Source organism: Triticum urartu, chromosome 1, assembly GCF_003073215.2.
Source record: "Triticum urartu cultivar G1812 chromosome 1, Tu2.1, whole genome shotgun sequence".
Taxonomy (NCBI): domain Eukaryota; kingdom Viridiplantae; phylum Streptophyta; class Magnoliopsida; order Poales; family Poaceae; genus Triticum; species Triticum urartu.
Window position 1 is genome coordinate 97,130,497 of NC_053022.1, and position 21,884 is coordinate 97,152,380.

Here is a 21,884-nt window from a genome sequence, read left to right on the forward strand (position 1 = left end):
TGCTCGCCGTTGGAGGCACCCGAGGGCGCCACACACTCCCCTCGACCCCTTGCACCTCTCCCCTCTCTCCCAGGACTCCCTCTCCCTCCTATGCTCGCTTTCGCAGCGCCACCGAGTGCTGCCGTCGCCGCCGCTCGTCGTTGCCGCGTCCACCGGCCCTCCCTCACCCATCCAGCGTGTCCAGAAGAACCGGCGCGATCCGCTACGTCGTCTCGCCCGAGCCCCGAGCGCTCGCGCGCCTCGATACGACCACCCTGACCTCGTCTTCGTCGTTCGGCCGCCGAGATCGCCGGCGACCTCCCGTCCTCATCAGCCCCTCCCCCTCTCCGTTCTCTCTCTTGCACTCTGTAGCCGCCACGCCCCTCTCGCCCGACCGCGCCGCCGCCTGCACTCGCCGCCGACACGACTCCGGTGACCATTTGGTCCGGGCGTCGTGTCCAACACACTCGCTGCCTCGCGTAGCCGTTGTAGGGGTCACGCACGCGCTTCCACGGCCACTGCTTCTGCATCACCGCGCTCACCCGAACGCCGCCGCCGCCCCGAGCTCGTTTCCGGCGAGCTCCGGCTGTCCCCGCTGCCACCACATGCCGCGCTGGATGCGGGTGAGCTCCAGCTCCCCGCAGTTGCCCTCGGCCGCTCGTTTGGGCGCCAAGGAAGCGATCCCGACGCGCTCCGCGCGTCTGGACTCGCCGGCGGCTGAACACCGGCGACCGCTGACCCGTTGACCGGCGTGGGTTGACCCCACTGCCCGGTTTGACCTCCCCCTCTCTCTCACTGACATGCGGGCCCGCACGACTAATTACCCTAGTTTGCACTAATTAACTAGTTAGGTTAGTTACTACTGTCACTGACTAGTGGGCCTTGCCCAGTTAGTTAGGGCTAACTAACTTAGTTAGTTGACTGGGTCACTGACTAGTGGGTCCCACTGGTCAGGTTTGACCTGGTCGACGCCTGTTGACTGCCGACGCAGTGCTGACGCAATAATGTAATTTCTGGATTAAAAACAATTCTGGAAATTCCTGAAATTGCTTTAAACTTCCAAAAATCATAGAAATTCAACCATAGCTCAGAATGAAATAAATTATATATGAAAAATTATCAGAAAAACCCAATCTATCCATCTGTACCATTTTCATGCATGTTAAACAACTTAAGGCCACTGTTTAGGACAAATCAAATGAATGGTATTTAAATAACCACATGTGGAGTTTGAATTTGAACTTTGGGTTCAAACCAACTTCATTTAATTGTGTTGCTAGTTGCATTAGCTCAATCAACAACATATTGCCATGTCATTATCATGCATCATGTTGTGCATTGCATTGATTGTGTTCCTTCTCTGTTGCCGGTGGTTGTCCCCTCTCGATAGACGTTGTACCGACGTTGTGATCGTTGACACTGATGAAGACCCAATGATATCTTCAGAAGTGCCAGGCAAGCAAAACCCCCTTGTTCATTCCGATGCAATCCCACTCTCTTGCTCCGGCTCTCTTTTACTGCATTAGGACAACAACGATTCAACTGTTACATGTTGTGGTAGTTGAACCCCTTTCCTCTGCATGACCTGTCATTGCCACAGTAAATAGATGAAACCCACTAGCATGAGTAGGAGTTGTTTGAGCCCTGATGTGCCTACTCATTCATGCTTGATTGTCATGCCTGCTACTGCTTAGAGTTGAGTCAGGTCTGATTCACCGGGGATGAATTGGAATGGCGATGAACATGTCCTACTGTGTGTGAGCTAAGTGTGTGAACATGATTTGGTAAAGGTAGCGGTGAGAGGCCATGTAGGAGTACATGGTGGGTTGTCTCATTGAAGCCGTCCTTAGGAACTAAGTTCTGTGTTTGTGATCCATGAAACAGCTACTACCATACGTTGGGCCCTGAAATATGATCCTGCTCGACTTATTAACCGCCCTTGTCCTCTGTCCAGGAGTTGCAACTAGTTTCTGGTGTTTGTAGGATATGTGTTGGCGGCCGTGCGTAGCGCTGACCCTAGGGGTGGGCTATGATGCGGTAGATACACCGTGGCACGGTGTACCGGGCGCCTGTTTGGTGTCTCGGGAACCCTGCACACATCGTTTGGGACTGTGAGCGAAACTCCAGCCGGATCTCCTCGCAGATGGAACCCGAATAGGCGATAAACCTGGACTAGAGACTTGTGTGGTTAGTCAGGTCGTGGTCTACACCCACGTCGGCTTTCGCTTGAAGTCTGCCGAGCACATGTCATGTGCAGACGCTAAGTGGTGGAAACATGTGTGAAGAAGTACACCCCTGCAGGGTTATAAATGATCTATTCGAATAGCCGCGTCCACGGTAAAGGACTTCTGGGTTGCCTATAACAGTTCATAGACAAGTGAAAGTGGATACTCTAAAATGCGCAAGATAAGCGTGAGTGCTATGGATGGCGTTGTCGTAGGGAGACGGGAGCGGATCCATAGTGGTGTATTGATATGGTGAATATGTGGACTCGTGTGCGCCACCTCAAAAGAGTTACTTGCAGTCGTAGTTTAATATAGCCACCGAGTCAAAGCTGGCTTGCTGCAGTTAAACTCCTCCACCCCCTTTGTTGATACCGATGCATATGTGGCTAGTTTTGATGTAAGTCTTGCTGAGAACTTTTGTACTCACGTTTGCTTAATTTATGTTTTGCAGAGAGACTTCAGTCTCGCTAGTAGTTTCGTGTGGACTTCGACGTTTAGCTTGATACCTCAGCTACGATCTTGTGCCCTCGACAGGATCTGGTAGATAGTCAGGCTTCTTAGCCTTTTCCATTTGTAGATGTCTGTACTCAGACATGTTAAGCTTTCGCATGTGCTTTGATTTGTATGCTATGATTGTTGGGTCATGAGACCCATGTTTGTAATATCTTGTTCCTCGGAGCCTAATGAATAAATAATTGAGTCATAGAGTTATGTTGTGATGCCATGTTGTATTTACACATATCGAGCATATTGTGTGTATGATTGAAATGCTTGGTATGTGTGGGATCCGACAATCTAGTTGTTTATCCCTGGCAGCCTCCCTTATGAGGAAATGTAGTCTAGTGCTTCCATGAGCCATAGTAGTCCGCTACAGCCCGGTTCACCGGAGTCCTGCTAGCCCAGCACTATTGCTCAGGACACTTGACTGGCCGGCATGTGTTTCACTTCGTTCCTATGTCTGTCCCTTCGGGGAAATGTCACGCGGTGACATCCGGAGTCCTGCCTAGCCTGCTACAGCCCGGGTTCCTGGAGTCCTGTTAGCCTAGTGCTACAGCCCGGATTCACACGCTGCCGACCGACATGCTCGATGTGATTCATGTATGCATGTCCCCATAGGTTGGTGCCGCTTTGGGTTCACGACTAGCCATGTCGGCCCGGGTTCTCTATCATATGGATGCTAGCAACACTATCATATACATGAGCCAAAAGGCGCAAACAGTCCCGTGCCATGGTAAGGCGACACCCGTGGGAATACCGTGCGTGAGGCCGCAAAGTGATATGAGGTGTTACCGGCTAGATTGATGTGACTTGGAATTGGGGTCCTGACATGCTCCTAGGGGGATAGATTGGTAGGGAAAGACCATCGCTCGTCCCCGACCGCCACTCATAAGGAAGACAATCAAAGAAACACATCGTGCTTCAAATTTGTCACACAACGGTTACCATACGTGCATGCTATGGGACTTGCAAACCTCAACACAAGTATTTCTCAATTTCACAATTACTCAACTAGCACGACTCTAATATCACCATCTTCATATCTCAAAACAATTATCAAGTATCAAACTTCTCATAGTATTCAATGCACTCTATATGAAAGTTTTTATTATACCCATTTTGGATGTCCATCATATTAGGACTAGTTTCATAACCAAAGCAAATTACCATACTGTTCTAAAGACTCTCAAAATAATATAAGTGAAGCATGAGAGTTCAATAATTTCTTCAAAATAAAACCACCGCCGTGCTCTAAAAGGATATAAGTGAAGTACTAGAGCAAATGACAAACTACTCCGAAAGATATAAGTGAAGATCAATGAGTAGTCAAATAATTATGCAACTATGTGAAGACTCTCTAGCATTTAAGAATTTAATATCTTGGTATTTTATTCAAACAGCAAGTAAAACAAAAGAAAATAAAATGACGCCCCAAGAAAAACACATATCATGTGATGAATAAAAGTATAGCTCCAAGTAAAGTTACCGATAAACGAAGACGAAAGAGGGGATACCTTCCGGGCCATCCCCAAGCTTAGGCTCTTGGTTGTCCTTGAATATTACCTTGGGGTGCCTTGGGAATCCCCAATATTAGGCTCTTGCCGCTCCTTATTCCATAGTCCATCGAATCTTTACCCAAAACTTGAAAACTTCACAACACAAAACTTAACAGAAAACTCGTAAGCTCCGTTAGTATAAGAAAATAAATCACCACTTTTGGTACTGTTGTCGACTCATTCTAAATTCATATTGGTGTAATATATACTGTATTCCAACTTCTGTATGGTTCATACCCTCCGATACTACCCATAGATTCATCAAAATAAGCAAACAACACAATGAGAACAGAATCTGTCAAAAACAGAACAGTCTGTAGTAATCTGTATCATTCGAATACTTCTGTCACTCCAAAAATTCTGAAATAAATTGGTGGACCTGAGGAATTTGTCTATTAATCATATGCAAAAATAATCAACCTAATCACACTCTCCAGTAAATAATGGCAGCAAATCTCGTGAGCGCTAAAGTTTCTGTTTTTTTACAGCAAGATCGCAAAGACTTCCCCCAAGTCTTCCCAAAGGTTCTACTTGGCACAAACACTAATTAAAAGCATAAAACCACATCTAAACATAAGTTATATGAATTATTTATTACTAAACAGGAACAAAAAGTAAAGAACAAAAATAAAATTGGGTTGCCTCCCAACAAGCGCTATCGTTTAACGCCCCTAGCTAGGCATGCTGATTTCAATGATGCTCACATAAAAGATAAGAATTGAAACATAAATAGAGCATTATGAAGAATATGACTAGCACATTTAAGTCTAACCCACTTCCTATGCATAGGTATTTTGTGAGCAAACAACTTATGGGAACCATAATCAACTAGCATAGGAAGGCAAAACAAGCATAACTTTAAAATTTTAAGCACATAGAGAGGAAACTTGATATTATTGCAATTCCTACAAGAATATATTCCTACATCATAATAAATTTCAGTATCATCATGAATGAATTCAACAATATAACCATCACATAAAGCATTATTTTCATGATCTACAAGCATAGAACTTTTATTACTCTCCACAGAAGCAAAATTCTTCTTATTCGGAATAGTGGGAGTATCTTAAGAAACTCGAATACTATAGATTGTTTCCACATTAAAAGAGTAATGTTTAGAAAAAGGGTAATCATAATCATGACAAGTTTTATAAATATAATCATCACGACCTTTTATAGCATAAGTGTCATCACAATAATCATCATAACTAGCAACTTTGTTCTCATCATAATCAATTGAAACCCCTTCCAAGATAGTGGAATCATTACTAAATAAAGTCATGACCTCTCCAAATCCACTTTCACAATTGTCAAAATAAGATTCAACACCCTCCAAAATAGTGGGATCATTACTTCCTAAAGTTGACACTCTTCCAAATCCACTTTCATCAATATAACCATCATAAATAGGAGGCATGCTATCATCATAATAAATTTGCGTATCAAAACTTGGGAGGTTAAATATATCATCTTCATGAAACATAGCATCCCCAAGCTTGGGACAAACATTAATTGCAGCAAATAAATTCTCAAACATGTCATCAAACATAGCATCCCCAAGCTCGGGCCTTTTCATATCATAAGCATAATCACTCTCATCATTAATAGTATGGATAGAACCAATAGCATAGTAATTATCATCATCACAATGAGTAATAGGAGCAACATCAATTGGGAGAGTTACCTTTTTACCTTTGCTTCTACGTCTTTTCTTTTTATTTTTCACATCATGTGTGGGTTTAATCCTCTTTTTGGAGCACCTTATTAATGAGATTGCTTGAATAAAAGGCTCCCCCTCGTTACCTGATTCATCATAAGAAATAATAGGAAGTCTCTTCCCTTTCGTTAGTATTCACTTCATCTTATATTTGTTTTCTTGTCTTTATGTAATTGGCAATATAAGGATTTTAAATGGAATTCACTGCACAATACATATAAATTTCCTCTAGATCAAAATCAAGAACTTTATCAAGGGCAAATTCTGGAATATCCTTAGTTATACGTTTCATTCCTTCATAACCCAGAAGCAAACTAAGTTCATTATGACGCGCAAGGGAAATCAAGTCATCATAATTTTTGGACACGATTCGATCATGAAACAATTGGCATTGGATATTTAAATGATCACATTCATAGCAAAGTTCACAAGGATGGCAAAGAAATTTTAAATCCTCAGCACAAGCATCTAGCCTTTCTTGCAACCATTTAGTTTCTAAATACTTAGGCCTCTTGCAAAATCTATCTTCCCTATTTGGTGTGTACTTGCAAACTCTATGCACTCCACAAAAATTGACATGCTTATATGAGATATTTTCATCATGACAAGTACAATCATCATTAGTACTATGGATATTCAAGGAGTTCATACTAACAACATTGCAACCATGCTCATTATTCAAAGATTTAGTGCCAAACATTTTAATGCATTCTTCTTCTAGCATTTTGGCACAATTATCGGAATCCTTATTTTCATGAAAGATATTAAAAAGATGAAGCATATGAGGTACCCTCAGTTCCATTTTTTTGAGTTTTCTTTTATAGACTAAACTAGTGATAAAACAAGAATCTAGAAGATTTGATTGCAAGATCTAAAGATATACCTTCAAGCGCTAACATCCCCGGCAACGGCGCCAGAAAAGAGCTTGATGTCTACTACACAACCTTCTTCTTGTAGACGTTGTTGGGCTTCCAAGTGCAAAGGTTTGTAGGACAGTAGCAAATTTCCCTCAAGTGGATGACCTAAGGTTTATCAATCCGTGGGAGTCATAGGATGAAGATGGTCTCTCTCAAACAACCCTGCAACCAAGTAACAAAGAGTCTCTTGTGTCCCCAACACACCCAATACAATGGTAAATTGTATAGGTGCACTAGTTCGGCGAAGAGATGGTGATACAAGTGCAATACGGATGGTAGATAAAGGTTTTTGTAATCTGAAAATATAAAAACAGCAAGGTAACTAATGATAAAAGTGAGCACAAACGGTATTGCAATGCTTTGAAACAAGGCCTAGGGTTCATACTTTCACTAGTGCAAGTTCTCTCAACAATAATAACATATTTGGATCATATAACTATCCCTCAACATGCAACAAAGAGTCACTCCAAAGTCATTAATAGCGGAGAAAAAACGAAGAGATTATTGTAGGCTACGAAACCACCTCAAAGTTATTCTTTCTGATCGATCTATTCAAGAGTTCGTACTAGAACAACACCTTAAGATAGAAATCAACTAAAACCCTAATGTCACCTAGATACTCCAATGTCACCTCAAGTATCCGTGGGTATTATTATATGATATGCATCACACAATCTCAGATTCAGCTATTCAACCAACACAAAGAACTTCAAAGAGTGCCCCAAAGTTTCTACCGGAGAGTCAAGATGAAAATGTGTGCCAACCCCTATGCATAAGTTCACGAGGTCACGGAACTCGCAAGTTGATCACCAAAACATACATCAAGTGGATCACGTGATATCCCATTGTCACCACAGATAAGCACATGCAAGACATACATCAAGTGTTCTCAAATCCTTAAAGACTCAATCCGATAAGATAACTTCAAAGGGAAAACTCAATTCATCACAAGAGAGTAGAGGGGGAGAAACATCATAAGATCCAACTATAATAGCAAAGCTCGCGATACATCAAGATCGTTCCGAATCAAGAACACGAGAGAGAGAGAGAGATTAAACACATAGCTACTGGTACATACCCTCAGCCCCGAGGGTGAACTACTCCCTCCTCATCATGGAGAGCGCCGGGATGATGAAGAAGGCCACCAGAGAGGGATTCCCCCCTCCGGCAGGGTGCCAGAACGGGTCTAGATTGGTTTTTGGTGGCTACAGAGGTGTAACACCCCGAGAATCATGCCACAGTAACTCCATACTAATGATGCCAAGTCACCCTGATTTCTAAGCTAAATTTCCCCGTGATTGAAAACCAATTCAACTTCAAAATTAAAAATGCAAGTCAAATAATTTAAAACTTCAAAAGTAAAATAAAAATGTTCGTGGTGTTGCCAATATTCACTAAGGATTTATCATGTAGAAATCAACATCATTTGAATTCACAAAATGCCCCTAGGAATTAAAATAGTGGACCAGCATCAAATTAATTGGCCTTCTCAATTTCTAAAAATATTTAAGCATTCCCAAATGCTTTGCAACTTTTTGTGCAACAACCCAATATTATGCCAGATTTATGTGCAAGTTTTCACCTTTAACAAAACTCAAATGTTAGCAAAGGAAAATACAAAACGGAAAAGTAATATTATATAGCAAAAGGAATAGTCGTGGCACTGTGCCTTTGGCACATCCCCTCTACTGCTCCAGGCCCAGCCCACCTGGCCAGCCTTTCCTCCACCTTTCGCCAGAGGAGGACCAAGGCCATGGCGTGGACGCCGCACGTCCGCACGCCCGCGGATGGCCACGCGTCGTCGATCCCACGGCTCCCCTAGGCGGTTAAGGTCCCCCGGACGCCCCCATTCCCCTTTGCAAACGATGGCCGCCACTTCGTGCTCCCCCGCGCCATGCCATTCCCCCTCTGCTCCACTCACACCCGAGCTCCGCCAGCCATGGTTGTCGTCGCTGTCGAGGCCAACGTCGACCCTGCGCCCTGAGATGTTGTCCGAGAACTACATCATCGTCAACTACCTCGATTGTGTTATTGGATTGGGACCAAGAAGTCGTCGAGAAGGTGCCTGCTACTCGTCTTCCCCAACAACAACCTCCACGCGTCGTCGTCGATCCACGCCCCTCGACCGTTCCCGGCCTCGTCGAGCTCTCCACCGCCCTCCTCGTGGTGAGCCTCCTCCACCCCCCCGTTTCCCCCTTTGTCGCGTGCACTCGTCGTCCCCGTCGGCCGCCCCTTCCCCATGCTGCTCCCGCCGTTGATGGTTCTGGTGCCGCTGCTCTGTTTGTTCTACTGCAACTGCTACCGTTGCTTGCTCTGCTGCGCTGCTGACTGCCCTCGCGCAGCCGCCCGCCTCCTGGCCTCGCGCCATGCCGGCGCCCGCCTCTGCGAGCCGGCGCACCGTCCGCCCCTGTCGCCTACCACGCCCGGCCACAGCTGCCCATGCCGGGCCACGTCCTCCTCGGCCGGGCAGCGCCAAGCCGCGCCCGCTTCGGCCGGCGAGCCATGTCGTGGACGCGCCTTGGCTGCCACCTGCCGCTGCTGGTTCCCCGCGCTGCCTCGCGCTCGCCTCACGGTGCCGACCGCCCCCGCCGGCGCTGCCCTCCTTGCTGCTGCAGCCCGCAACCGCACACGTCCGAGCCGCGGCCCGCTCCGCCTACTGCAGTCGCCCATCGGAGCTCCACTCCGGCGCCGCCCCTGCCTTCGCCTACGCTCGCCGCGCCCATCCGCCACGACCGCTGCCATCCCCTACTGCTTCCTCCGCGGGCCGCCGCTGCCGCTTACCCCGCCCTGTCCTCCGCTGCACCCCGTCCCGCCGGCCGGGGCAACCGGCTCCGCCCGCCGTGGCCCTCACGCCCCGTTGCGGCAAGCCCCGCCGTGGCCCTCGCGCCCCGCTATGGCAAGCCCCTGGACCCACTTATCGGTCACTATGTACACTTTGTGTACACTGTGTTGGGTGCATCTAGCATTTAGGCATTGTTTGGAATTAGTATTAATTTCAGAATATTGTTTAAATCTTTGAAAAATCATATAAATTAAACCGTAGCTCGGATGGAAAAACTTTGTACATGAAAGTTGCTCAGAACGATGAGACGAATCTGGATACGCAGCCCGTTTGTCCGCCACGCATTCCTAGCATAGCAAACACGCAACTATCCCCTCCGATTCATCTGTCCGAAAATGCGGAACACCGGGGATATTTTCTCGGATGTTTCCCCCCTTCACCGGTATCACCTCATACCGCGTTAGGGCACACCTAGCACCGCTACTTTTCATGTCATGCATCTCTATGCATGTGTTTGCTTAATATTTATTGTTTCTTCCCCCTCTTATCTTGCTAGACACCGACACCGACGCCGCTGCTACCCAGTACGACTACGGTGTTGACGACCCCTCTCTCTTGCCAGAGCAACCAGGCAAGCCCCCCCCTTGATCACTAGATATCGCCTACTCTCTCTCTACTGCTTGCATTAGAGTAGTGTAGCATGTTACTGCTTTCTGTTAATCCTATTCTGATGGATAGCCTGTCATTGTTGCTACAATTGTTGATACCTTACCTGCAATCCTAAATGCTTAGTATAGGATCCTAGATTATAATTAGTGGCCCTACATTCTTGTCTGTCTGCCATGCTATACTATCGGGCCGTGATCACTCAGGAGGTGATCACGGGTATATACATACATATATACATGCTATACAGGTGGTGACTAAAGTCAGGTCCGCTCGTTGAGTACCCGCAATTGATTCCGATGTTGGGGGCTGAAGGGGCAGGTGGTTCCACCCAGGTAGTGGTGGGCCTGGGTTCCCGACGGCCCCCGACTGTTACTTTGAGGCGGAGCGATAGGGCATGTTGAGACCACCTAGGAGAGAGGTGGGCCTGGCCCTGGTCAGCGTCCGTGGATATGTCAACATAACATGCTTAACGAGATCTTGGTATTTGATCTGAGTTTGGCCACTGGCTTATACACACTATCCAACTACGTGGGAATAGTTATGGGCACTCGACATCGTGGTATCAGCCGAAGCCTTCGTGACATCAGCGACTGAGCGGCGCGTGCCGGGTTGGACCACGTAACACAACTTCCTTTGTAATGGAGATTGCTAGGTCTGCTCTCCGGCCACCCTCGCAACATGCAGGTGTGCAATGGGCGATGGGCCCAGACCCCTGTGCCATAGGATTTAGACCGGCATGCTAGCCTCTCTGTTGTGCCTAGGTAGGGCTGCAACGTGTTGATCTTTCGAGGCCGGGCATGACCCAGGAAAGTGTGTTCGGACAAAGGGGATCGAGCGTGTTGGGAAATGTAGTGCACCCGTGTAGGGAAGTTAATCTATATGAATAGCCGTGATCTTCAGTAACAGGACGACTTGGAGTTCTACCTTGACCTTATGACAACTAGAACCGGATACTTAATAAAACACACCCTTCCAAGTGCCAGATACAACTGGTGATCGCTCTCTCACGGGGCGACGAGGGGAGGATCACTGGGTAGGATTATGCTATGCGATGATACTTGGTGAACTTACCATCTACTCTCTTCTACATGCTGCAAGATGGAGGCGGCCAGAAGCGTAGTCTTCGATAGGACTAGCTATCCCCCTCTTATTCCGACATTCTGTAGTTCAGTCCACATATGCTATCCCTTTTCCATTTGATACCAATGCATACATATGTAGTGTAGCTCCTTGCTTGCGAGTACTTTGGATGAGTACTCATGGTTGCTTTGCTCCCCCTTCCCCCCTTTCCTATACCCGATTGCTGTGACCAGACGTTGGATTCCAGGATCCAGACGCCTTTGTTGATGACGACTGCTACTACTCGAGAGGTGCCTACTACTACGTGCAGGCCGCTGACGATGACCAGGAGTAGTTTAGGAGGATCCCAGGAAGGAGTCCCGCGCCTCTTTCGATCTGTATCCCAGTTTGTGCTAGCCTTCTTAAGGCAAACTTGTTTAACTTATGTCTGTACTCAGATATTGTTGCTTCCGCTGACTCGTCTATGATCGAGCTCTTGTATTCGAGCCCTCGAGGCCCCTGGCTTGTAATATGATGCTTGTATGACTTATTTTATTTGTAGAGTTGTGTTGTGATATCTTCCCGTGAGTCCCTAATCTTGATCGTACACGTTTGCATGTATGATTAGTGTACGATTGAATCAGGGGCGTCACAAGTTGGTATCAGAGCCGACTACCTGTAGGAATCCCCCTTCCACACTCCTTGGCCGAAGTCGAGTCTAGCCACTGAAAAACTTTTAGTAACATGGTTGTGTGTCTTACGGGCCCACGTTGCCATTTGGGTGGTATTAGGATCTTTTATTCCTCGTCTATACTCTGGGACTCTGATCTCTCTTCTATTCGGGTTAAAATGGTTTTACTAAATCTAACATTAGGGTCTCGTGATCACATCCACCTGGTGTTTCCCTTATTACAGCTGTTCGCCTGCTGCACTAGAAGATTCCGAAGATACTCTTTGATGTTCTCTCGAGACACTTGTGCCCACCGCCTTTGCAAGTTCCCTACCACTGTTATATCCTTATGGATAACTACCTACACTTGCCATTTTCAATCCCATTGATCTTGTTATTACAAGATATCTTGGAAATTCTGTCTACTGTTCCGAGAATACTTTGTGCCTACTGCCTTGCAGTTCTTTGCCGCCTGAATACCCCTATGGATAATTTCTCGCACTTATCGAGTATCCGCTCATCCCCAGTTGATTCTTGTATTTCACAAAAGTCTTCGAAATACCATTCGTTCTGTGAAAATCCTCAACCACCTATTGCTCTTGAAATTCTTGCTTGCTTGCATTATGATTAACCTCATAAGTCCGGTAATCTTATTGGCGTCCTTAGTCATTATCAGTTGGAGTATGTTGAATCAATATGTTGTGAATGCTCACAATCCTTAAATCAGATCCTTCATTTCGTCCTTCCGGCTCAGACGTCATTTTAAACATGAGCTGGATCTCGACCAATCAAATTGCCATTGATTGTACCCCTAAGGCTATTCAACTTATCCACCCTAATTAGAGCACTGCTTCTGATCCCTTGTCTTGGAATTCATAATTCCTTTTGCATTTGAGCTTTGAGTTAGTCAGTTGTTTCTATAATCTGATCTCCTTGCATTCTTTCTTCCTCTGGTTGAGTACCGATGCTCACATCGGATCCCTTGTGGACCACCAGACCCTTTGTCGGGTTTTATCCAACAACGTCCTTCATATTCAATAAGCTTGTGAGCCTTTCCTTGGATACATAATGCCTTTGGTAAATTGTATCCTCTGCTTTCTCAAACATGCTCTACTATCGAGCTTGTGTTATTTACTCCGAAGTTTGTGGTATATGTTCCTAAGATGCCTTGACAGGTTGAACCTACGCCTTCCCTAATCCGTGTGAACCCAAAAGATTTCACGGGTCATACTTATCTTGTATTGCACTAGGTAAAACTTTCGACAACTAATGACATTTTCATAAAGCAAGAGGTGAATGAAAGGTTATACATTGAAGAAGTGGGAGTCGACCTTGAACTTTGTGTTCATGCCCATGGACATGATGTGTATCCTATCGTGGAAGCTTCTTGTAATAATAACTATTCCTTTAATATAATATCATTTGGTATCTGTGTATTGAGCCTTTGCAATCGTGGTTCCGACCATATTTTCTCTTTGATCCCATTTCTCGGACAAGTTAAAGCACTTGTCTTTTGCAAGTCAGTACCCCAGCCCAACCTCTACTTTGATCTGTCGCCGAGTATTACCCCATGGTAGCTCGAGATTATCACGGAACTGCATAACTTCTTATGAGTTCTCCTTCAAGTACTACATTCTCACTGATTCCAATTTTTCATGGGCTCTGAGTTATTAAACACTCAAAGACACCGATAACTAAATCGAGTCCGCACCGCAATTAAACAACTCTTGGTAACCTTCATTACTTATTAGTTTGAACTCGATCATGTCATTCCTAGCCTGCTCGGCTATATCATTCTCGTGCCGATTTGAACTATGCCACCTGGTCCTTAATCCCGGAGCACAACTTTCGACGATGAGCTAAGCTTACGCCGATCTTTCTCGTCATATCATTTCGTCTTGAACAGCAAGCTTGATTTCGAGTTTGTGCCGTACCCATGGTTCCAATAACCATTCACTTCATCATTGTTTGACTTGATGCCATCGTCGATCGATTACATCTTCATGAAATATCTCGACAAATGTGTCATGATCATCATCAGCATTCTAAGCTCTTCCAGGATATAAACTGAATTCATGATGAGAAATACCATCCTTTCCCTCAATGATTTGTGTAATCATCGACCACTTTATTGCCTTCCGTTCAACACAAACTTGTTCATGTTTTGTGTTATACCTTGAGATCCTTGCTATCCATCATTTGTTCTTCTTTGCCTTGGAGTATTACCATCTTTTATGTCAAGAACGTCGTGAGAATTTCACCACCTCTTAATAATTCTTGATATAGTAATACTTCTCGCCATCTCCGTTCATATCTTGGTCCCCGTGTTGTTCTAATCGGGATACCAGCCATTTAACTATGATGTGTGAAGTCAAAACTTCTAGCAACCCTATTGCTTGTAAGTTATTGGTCGATAGTTTCATTCTAAGTCTATTGTTCATTGAATCACCCTTCTAACATTGATCTTGCTACCTAAGCCCATATTTCGGTTGCTCCTTTCAATCGATGTTTAATTGTGTATGCATTCCTCGAGCATACACCATTATATCATTTGATCTGACAAATGTTATCTCCTTGTTCACATGATTGTGGAAACTCATCTTTTTGGGAATCTCGAGGAATGGTCGCTGATTCCATCAGCCACCTCCTCATCCTCTCCTTGGTTTACTGATGAACTCTTGTTTCGGAACTCGCTTCCACAGTTCATTTACCAAGAATCTTACGATGTCTTCTCGTCTATTTGTGTTGCACCTTTTCTTCTCAGGCATCCTGAGTCTGAGGTAACCTGACACCAATCGGATATGAACCTCGGTCAGATATGATGGTTGGAACATATTTTCCAAGAGTCATAACATTGGTCCTTACATGACCCGGTAAGTTGATCTCATGCCTAGAACACCTGGCCGGAGGACCTATTGTTATAGATTCCTTTTCAGCAAGGTTATCCATTCTTCCAAGAAGAAATTGTAAGACTTATTCTATAAGTTGTTCCTGATGGATCCTTTGTGTATCCATAGCCTGATCTTTACCTATGACCATGTCAATGCTATCTCGAAGCATGTCTATGGTACTCCAATTTTCAACAAGAACATTTAAAGCCCAATGTTAAATGTTTCCTGCTCAATTATCCAAACACCGATATATGGGTAATGTCCTGAAATTTCTCTCCCCTTACCTAAAGAGTTTTCTGCATTATATCCTGTCATGGATATCGTGCTCTGCTTGTCCTTGGGAAGGATATACCCTCGAAATATGTGTTTAAACACATTTTCCTTTCCATTGTTCTATTTAATCTGATAATCATATTTTTCTTTCCATTGTTTGGGTTAACCTTCCTTGTGATCTATATGATCTAAGCAGTAATATTCTCCTGCTTATGTAAACACCTCAGTGTGCCATTCTGTCAGCAAGACCCTGTTACTTTTGTTGATGGCATTCTGGTAACCACCGATGGACGAGAACCTTGCCTATTGGTCCGCCTCGTTTCAAGGGGCAGGAAAATGGTTCTCTTCATCCCTCGCCCTTGGTACCAACGTTGTTGCCAACATAATTGATAGGCTATCCTCTGACATACCTTGCTTACATGATCGCGCAAGACGTCCTCGCTCTTCCTACTTTTAACCCACATGGTGGGCCCATAACCCACATGTCCCAGGATCGAAACCTGACTCTCGTGTACACCCTGATTCAAAGTTAGCCCTTGCGCTTGGTTTCGTGTGTAATTCGCGGGTCACCTTCCTAGAGATGATCTATTTTGGTATCAGACATAATACTAATTCTTGTTGCTCTGAACCCCTTTCACGCCCTGTTTCAGGCATCAAACAATTGCTTGCCCGCTCGTTACTTCTCATGGTACCCTCTTACTTGGCTCTCGATATCTTCTTAAGTTTCAATTCAAGAGAAACTTTCCGTCACCTTCCCCAATGCTATCTACTAGATAGTGAACCTTGTAGAGGTCCGTTCTTCCAAAATACCCCCCTCCCTTATTCTTTCGTAAGTACGATGGAGTTCCCGAAGAAAGGATGCCGACTTCATCATGATGACCTAAAGTAGAGAACTAAAGACATCTACTATAAGGGTCAACTACTTCGGGAAGAGCAACCAAGACCGAGAAGATTCGTTAGACTTTCGTAACTAGAACTTTCCCCCTTACTCTCCCTCTTAAATCTCGGGACGAGATTTCTTGTAGTAGAGGAGATTTGTAACACCCCGAGAATCATGCCACAGTAACTCCATACAAATGATGCCAAGTCACCCTGATTTCTAAGCTAAATTTCCCCTGATTGAAAACCAATTCAAATTCAAAATAAAAAATGCAAGTCAAATAATTTAAAACTTCAAAAGTAAAATAAAAATGTTCGTGGTGTTGCCAATATTCACTAAGGATTTATCATGTAGAAATCAACATCATTTGAATTCACAAAATGCCCCTAGGAATTAAAATAGTGGACCAGCGTCAAATTAATTGGCCTTCTCAATTTCTAAAAATATTTAAACATTCCCAAATGCTTTGAAACTTTTTGTGCAACAACCCAATATTATGCCAGATTTATGTGCAAGTTTTCACCTTTAACAAAACTAAAATGTTAGCAAAGGAAAATACAAAACAGAGGAGAAAAATACAAAATGGAAAAGTAATATTATATAGCAAAAGGAATAGCCGGGGCACTGTGCCTTTGGCCCATCCCCTCTACTGCTCCAGGCCCAGCCCACCTGGCCAGCCTTTCCTCCACCTTTCGCCAGAGGAGGACCAAGGCCATGGCGTGGACGCCGCATGTCCGCATGCCCGCGGATTGCCACGCGCCGTCGATCCCACGGCTCCCCTAGGCGGTTAAGGTCACCCCCCGGATGCCCCTGTTCCCCTTCGCAAACCCTAGCCACCACTTCTTCCTCCCCCGTGCCATGCCATTCCCCTTCTGCTCCGCTCACACCCGAGCTCCACCAGCCATGGTTGTCGTTGCCGTCGAGGCCAACGTCGACCCCGCGCCCTGAGATATCGTCCGAGAGCTACATCATCATCTCCTACCTCGATTGTCTTACTGGATTTGGACCAAGAAGCCATCGAGAAGGCGCCTGCTACTCGTCTTCCCCGACAACAACCTCCACGCGTCGTCGTCGATCCACGCCCCTCGACCGTTCCCGGCCTCGTCGAGCTCTCAACCGCCCCTCCTCGTGGTGAGCCTCCTCCATCCCCCCCGTTTACCCTTCTGTCGCATGCACTCGTCACCCCCGTCGGCCGCCCCTTCCCCCTACTGCTCCCGCCGCTGATGGTTCTGCTACCGCTGCTCAGTTTGTTCTGCTGCAACTGCTGCCGTTGCTTGCTCTGCTGCGTTGCTGACTGCCCTCGCGCAGCCGCCCGCATCCTGGCCTCGCGCCACGCCGGCGCCCGCCTCTGCGAGCCAGTGCACCGTCAGCCCCTGTCGCCTACCGTGCCCGGCCACAGCTGCCCATGCCGGGCCACGTCCTCCTCCGCCGGGTAGCGCCAAGCCGCGCCCGCTTCGGCCGGCGAGCCACGCCGTGGACGCGCCTTGGCCGCCACCTGCCGCTGCTGGTTCCCTACGCTGCCTCGCGCTCGCCTCACGGCGACAACCGCCCCCGCTGCCCTCCTTGCTGCTGCCGCCCGCAACCGCGCACGTCCGAGCCACGGCCCGCTCCGCCTACTGCAGTCGCCCATCGGAGCTCCACTCCGGCGCCGCCCCCCCGCCTTCGCCTACGCTCGTCGCGCCCATCTACCACGACCGCTGCCGTCCCCTGCTGCTTCCGCCGCGGGCCACCGCTGCCGCTCGCCCCGCCCCGTCCTCCGCTGCACCCCGTCCGCCGGTCGGGGCTACCGGCTCCGCCTGCCGTGGCCCTCGCGCCCCGCTGCGGCAATCCCAGCCGTGGCCCTCGCGCCCCGCTGCGGCAAGCCCCGCCGTGGCCACGACCCCGTCTCGCCCGGGCAAGCTACGGGCGCCCGCTGCCCGTTACACCCATCGCCCGCTGACCACAGGGGCTCCGCCCCGTTTCGCCCACACCCGCCCCGGCTGGCCCCTATGCCACTGCCCGAGGGCCCCACGCCCCTGTCCAAAAAAAGGATAACAAAAATATATTAAGTTTTTTAAATAATAATAATATTAATTAATTAGTTAATTAATCAATTAATTAACTTAATTAAATTGGTTTAGTTAAACTAACTAATTAGTTAGCCTAATTAATCTGTAGTTAGTTAGAAGAGTACATGACAGGGGGCCCCACCCCCTGTTGACCAGACTGGTCAACCGGGACCCCTTGGACCCACCTGTCAGTCACCATGTACACTTTGTGTACACTGTGTTGGGTGCATCTAGCATTTAGGCATTGTTTCAAATTAATATTAATTTTAGAATATTGTTTAAATCTTTGAAAAATCATATAAATTAAACCGTAGCTCGGACGGGAAAACTTTGCACATGAAAGTTGCTCAGAACGACGAGACGAATCCAGATACGCAGCCCATTCGTCCTCCACGCATACCTAGCATAGCAAACACGCAACTTTCCCCCTCCGATTCATCTGTCCGAAAACGCGAAACACCGGGGATATTTTCCCGGATGTTTCCCCCCTTCACCGGTATCACCTCATACCGCGTTAGGGCACACCTAGCACCGCTACTTGTCATGTAATGCATTGCTATGCATGTGTTTGCTTAATATTTATTGTTTCTTCCCCCTCTTCTCTCGCTAGACACCGAGAGCGACGCCGCTGCTACCCAGTACGACTACGGTGTTGACGACCCCTCTCTCCTGCCAGAGCAACCAGGCAAGCCCCCCCTTGATCACCAGATATCGCCTACTCTCTGTCTACTGCTTGCATTAGAGTAGTGTGGCATGTTACTGCTTTCTGTTAATCCTATTCTGATGCATAGCCTACCATTGTTGCTACAACTGTTGATACCTTACCTGCAATCCTAAATGCTTAGTATAGGATGCTAGATTATCATCAGTGGCCCTACATTCTTGTCTGTCTGCCATGCTATACTATCCGGCCGTGATCACTCGGGAGGTGATCACGGGTATATATATATACATATATACATGCTATACAGGTGGTGACTAAAGTCAGGTCGGCTCGTTGAGTACCCGCAAGTGATTCCGATGTTGGGGGCTGAAGGGGCAGGTGGTTCCACCCAGGTAGTGGTGGGCCTGGGTTCCCGACGGCCCTCGACTATTACTTTGAGGCAGAGCGATAGGGCAGGTTGAGACCACCTAGGAGAGAGGTGGGCCTGGCCCTGGTCGGCGTCCGCGGATATGTCAACATAACACGCTTAATGATATCTTGGTATTTGATCTGAGTCTGCCCACTGGCCTATACGCACTAACCAACTACGCGGGAACAGTTATGGGCACTCGACATCGTGGTATCAGCCGAAGCCTTTGTGATGTCAGCGACTGAGCGGCACGCGCCGGGTTGGACCGCGTAACGCAACTTGCTTTGTAATGGAGGTTGCTAGGTCTGCTCTCCGGCCGCCCTCGCAACGTGAAGGTGTGCAATGGGTGATGGGCTCAGACCCTTGCGCCGTAGGATTTAGACCAGCGTGCTGGCCTCTCTGTTATGCCTAGGTAGGGCTCTAACATGTTGATCTTCCAAGGCCGGGCATGACCCAGGAAAGTGTGTTCGGACAAAGGGGATCGAGCGTGTTGGGAAATGTGGTGCACCCCTGCAGGGAAGTTAATATATTTGAATAGCCGTGATCTTCGGTAACAAGACGAATTGGAGTTGTACCTTGACCTTATGACAACTAGAACCGGATACTTAATAAAACACACCCTTCCAAGTGCCAGATACAACCGGTGATCGCTCTCTCATGGGGCGATGAGGGGAGGATCACCGGGTAGGATTATGCTATGCGATGATACTTGGTGAACTTACCATCTACTCTCTTCTACATGCTGCAAGATGGAGGCGGCCAGAAGCGTAGTCTTTGATAGGACTAGCTACCCCCTCTTATTCCGGCATTCTGCAGTTCAGTCCACATATGCTATCCCTTTTCCATTTGATACCAATGCATACATATGTAGTGTAGCTCCTTGCTTGTGAGTACTTTGGATGAGTACTCACGGTTGCTTTGCTCCCCCTTTTCCCCCTTTCCTATACCCGATTGCTACGACCAGACATTGGAGTCCAGGAGCCAGACGCCTCTGTCGATGACGACTGCTACTACTCAGGAGGTGCCTACTACTACGTGCAGGCCACTGACGACGACCAGGAGTAGTTTAGGAGGATCCCAAGAAGGAGGCATGCGCCTCTTTCGATCTGTATCCCAGATTGTGCTAGCCTTCTTAAGGCAAACTTGTTTAACTTATGTCTGTACTCAGATATTGTTGCTTCCGCTGACTCGTCTATGATAGAGCTCTTGTATTCGAGCCCTCGGGGCCCCTGGCTTGTAATATGATGCTTGTATGACTTATTTTATTTGTAGAGTTGTGTTGTGATATCTTCCCGTGAGTCCCTGATCTTGATCGTACACGTTTGCGTGTATGATTAGTGTACGATTGAATCGGGGGCGTCACAGGAGCCTTCTGGCGGCGGAACTCCCGATCTAGGTTTCTTTCTGGAAGTTTGGGGGTTATATAAGTGGTGTTGGGGCCAGGAACAAGTCAGGAGGGGTCCCCGAGGCGGCCACGAGGTAGGGGGCGCGCCCAGGGACTCTTCTGGCCCATCTCCGGTACTCCGTGGGCTTCTTCTGGTCCAAAAATGATCTCCCTAAAATTTCAGGTTAATTGGACTCCGTTTGGTTTTCCTTTTCTGCGATACTCAAAAACAAGGAAAAACATAAACTGGCACTGGGCTCTAGGATAATAGGTTGGTCCCAAAAATCATATAAAATACCATATAAATGCATATAAAACATCCTAGATAGATAATATAATAGCATGGAACAACCAAAAATTATAGATACGTTGGAGACGTATCACTTTATGACTTAGAATCGGGACTTCAACGATGTTTTGAACATCATGGAGCATATGAGATGTTCTAGGAGTTGAAGTTAATATTTCAAGCAAATGCCCGGATTGAGAGATATGAAGTCTCCAATAAGTTCTACAGCTACAAAATGGAGGAGAATAGTTCTGTTAGTGAACATATACTCAGAATGTCTAGGTACCACAACCACTTGACTCAACTGGGAGTTAATATTCCTATTGATAGTGTCATTGACAGAGTTCTTCAATCACTGCCACCAAGCTACAAAAGCTTCGTGATGAACTATGATATGTAAGGGATGGATAAGACAATTCCCGAGCTCTTCGCAATGCTAAAAGCTGCGGAGGTAGAAATCAAGAAGGAGCATCAAGTGTTGATTGTCAACAAGACCACTAGTTTCAAGAAGAAGGGCAAAGGGAAGAAGGGGAACTTCAAGAAGAACGGCAAGCAAGTTGTTGCTCAAGTGAAGAATCCCAAGTCTGGACCTAAGCCTGAGACTGAGTGCTTCTACTGCAAAGGGACTGGTCACTGGAAGCGGAACTGCCCAAGTATTTGGCGGATAAGAAGGATGGCAAAGTGAAAGGTATATTTGATATACATGTTATTGATGTGTACCTTACTAATGCTCGCAGTAGCGCATGGAATTTGATACTGGTTCTGTTGCTCATATTTACAACTCGGAACAGGGGCTACGGATTAAGCAAAGATTGGCTAAGAACGAGGTGACGATGCGCGTGGGAAATGGTTCCAAAGTCGATGTGATCGCGATCGGCACGCTACCTCTACATCTACCTTCGGTATTAGTTTTAGACCTGAATAATTGTTATTTGGTGCCAGCATTATGCATGAACATTATATCTGGATCT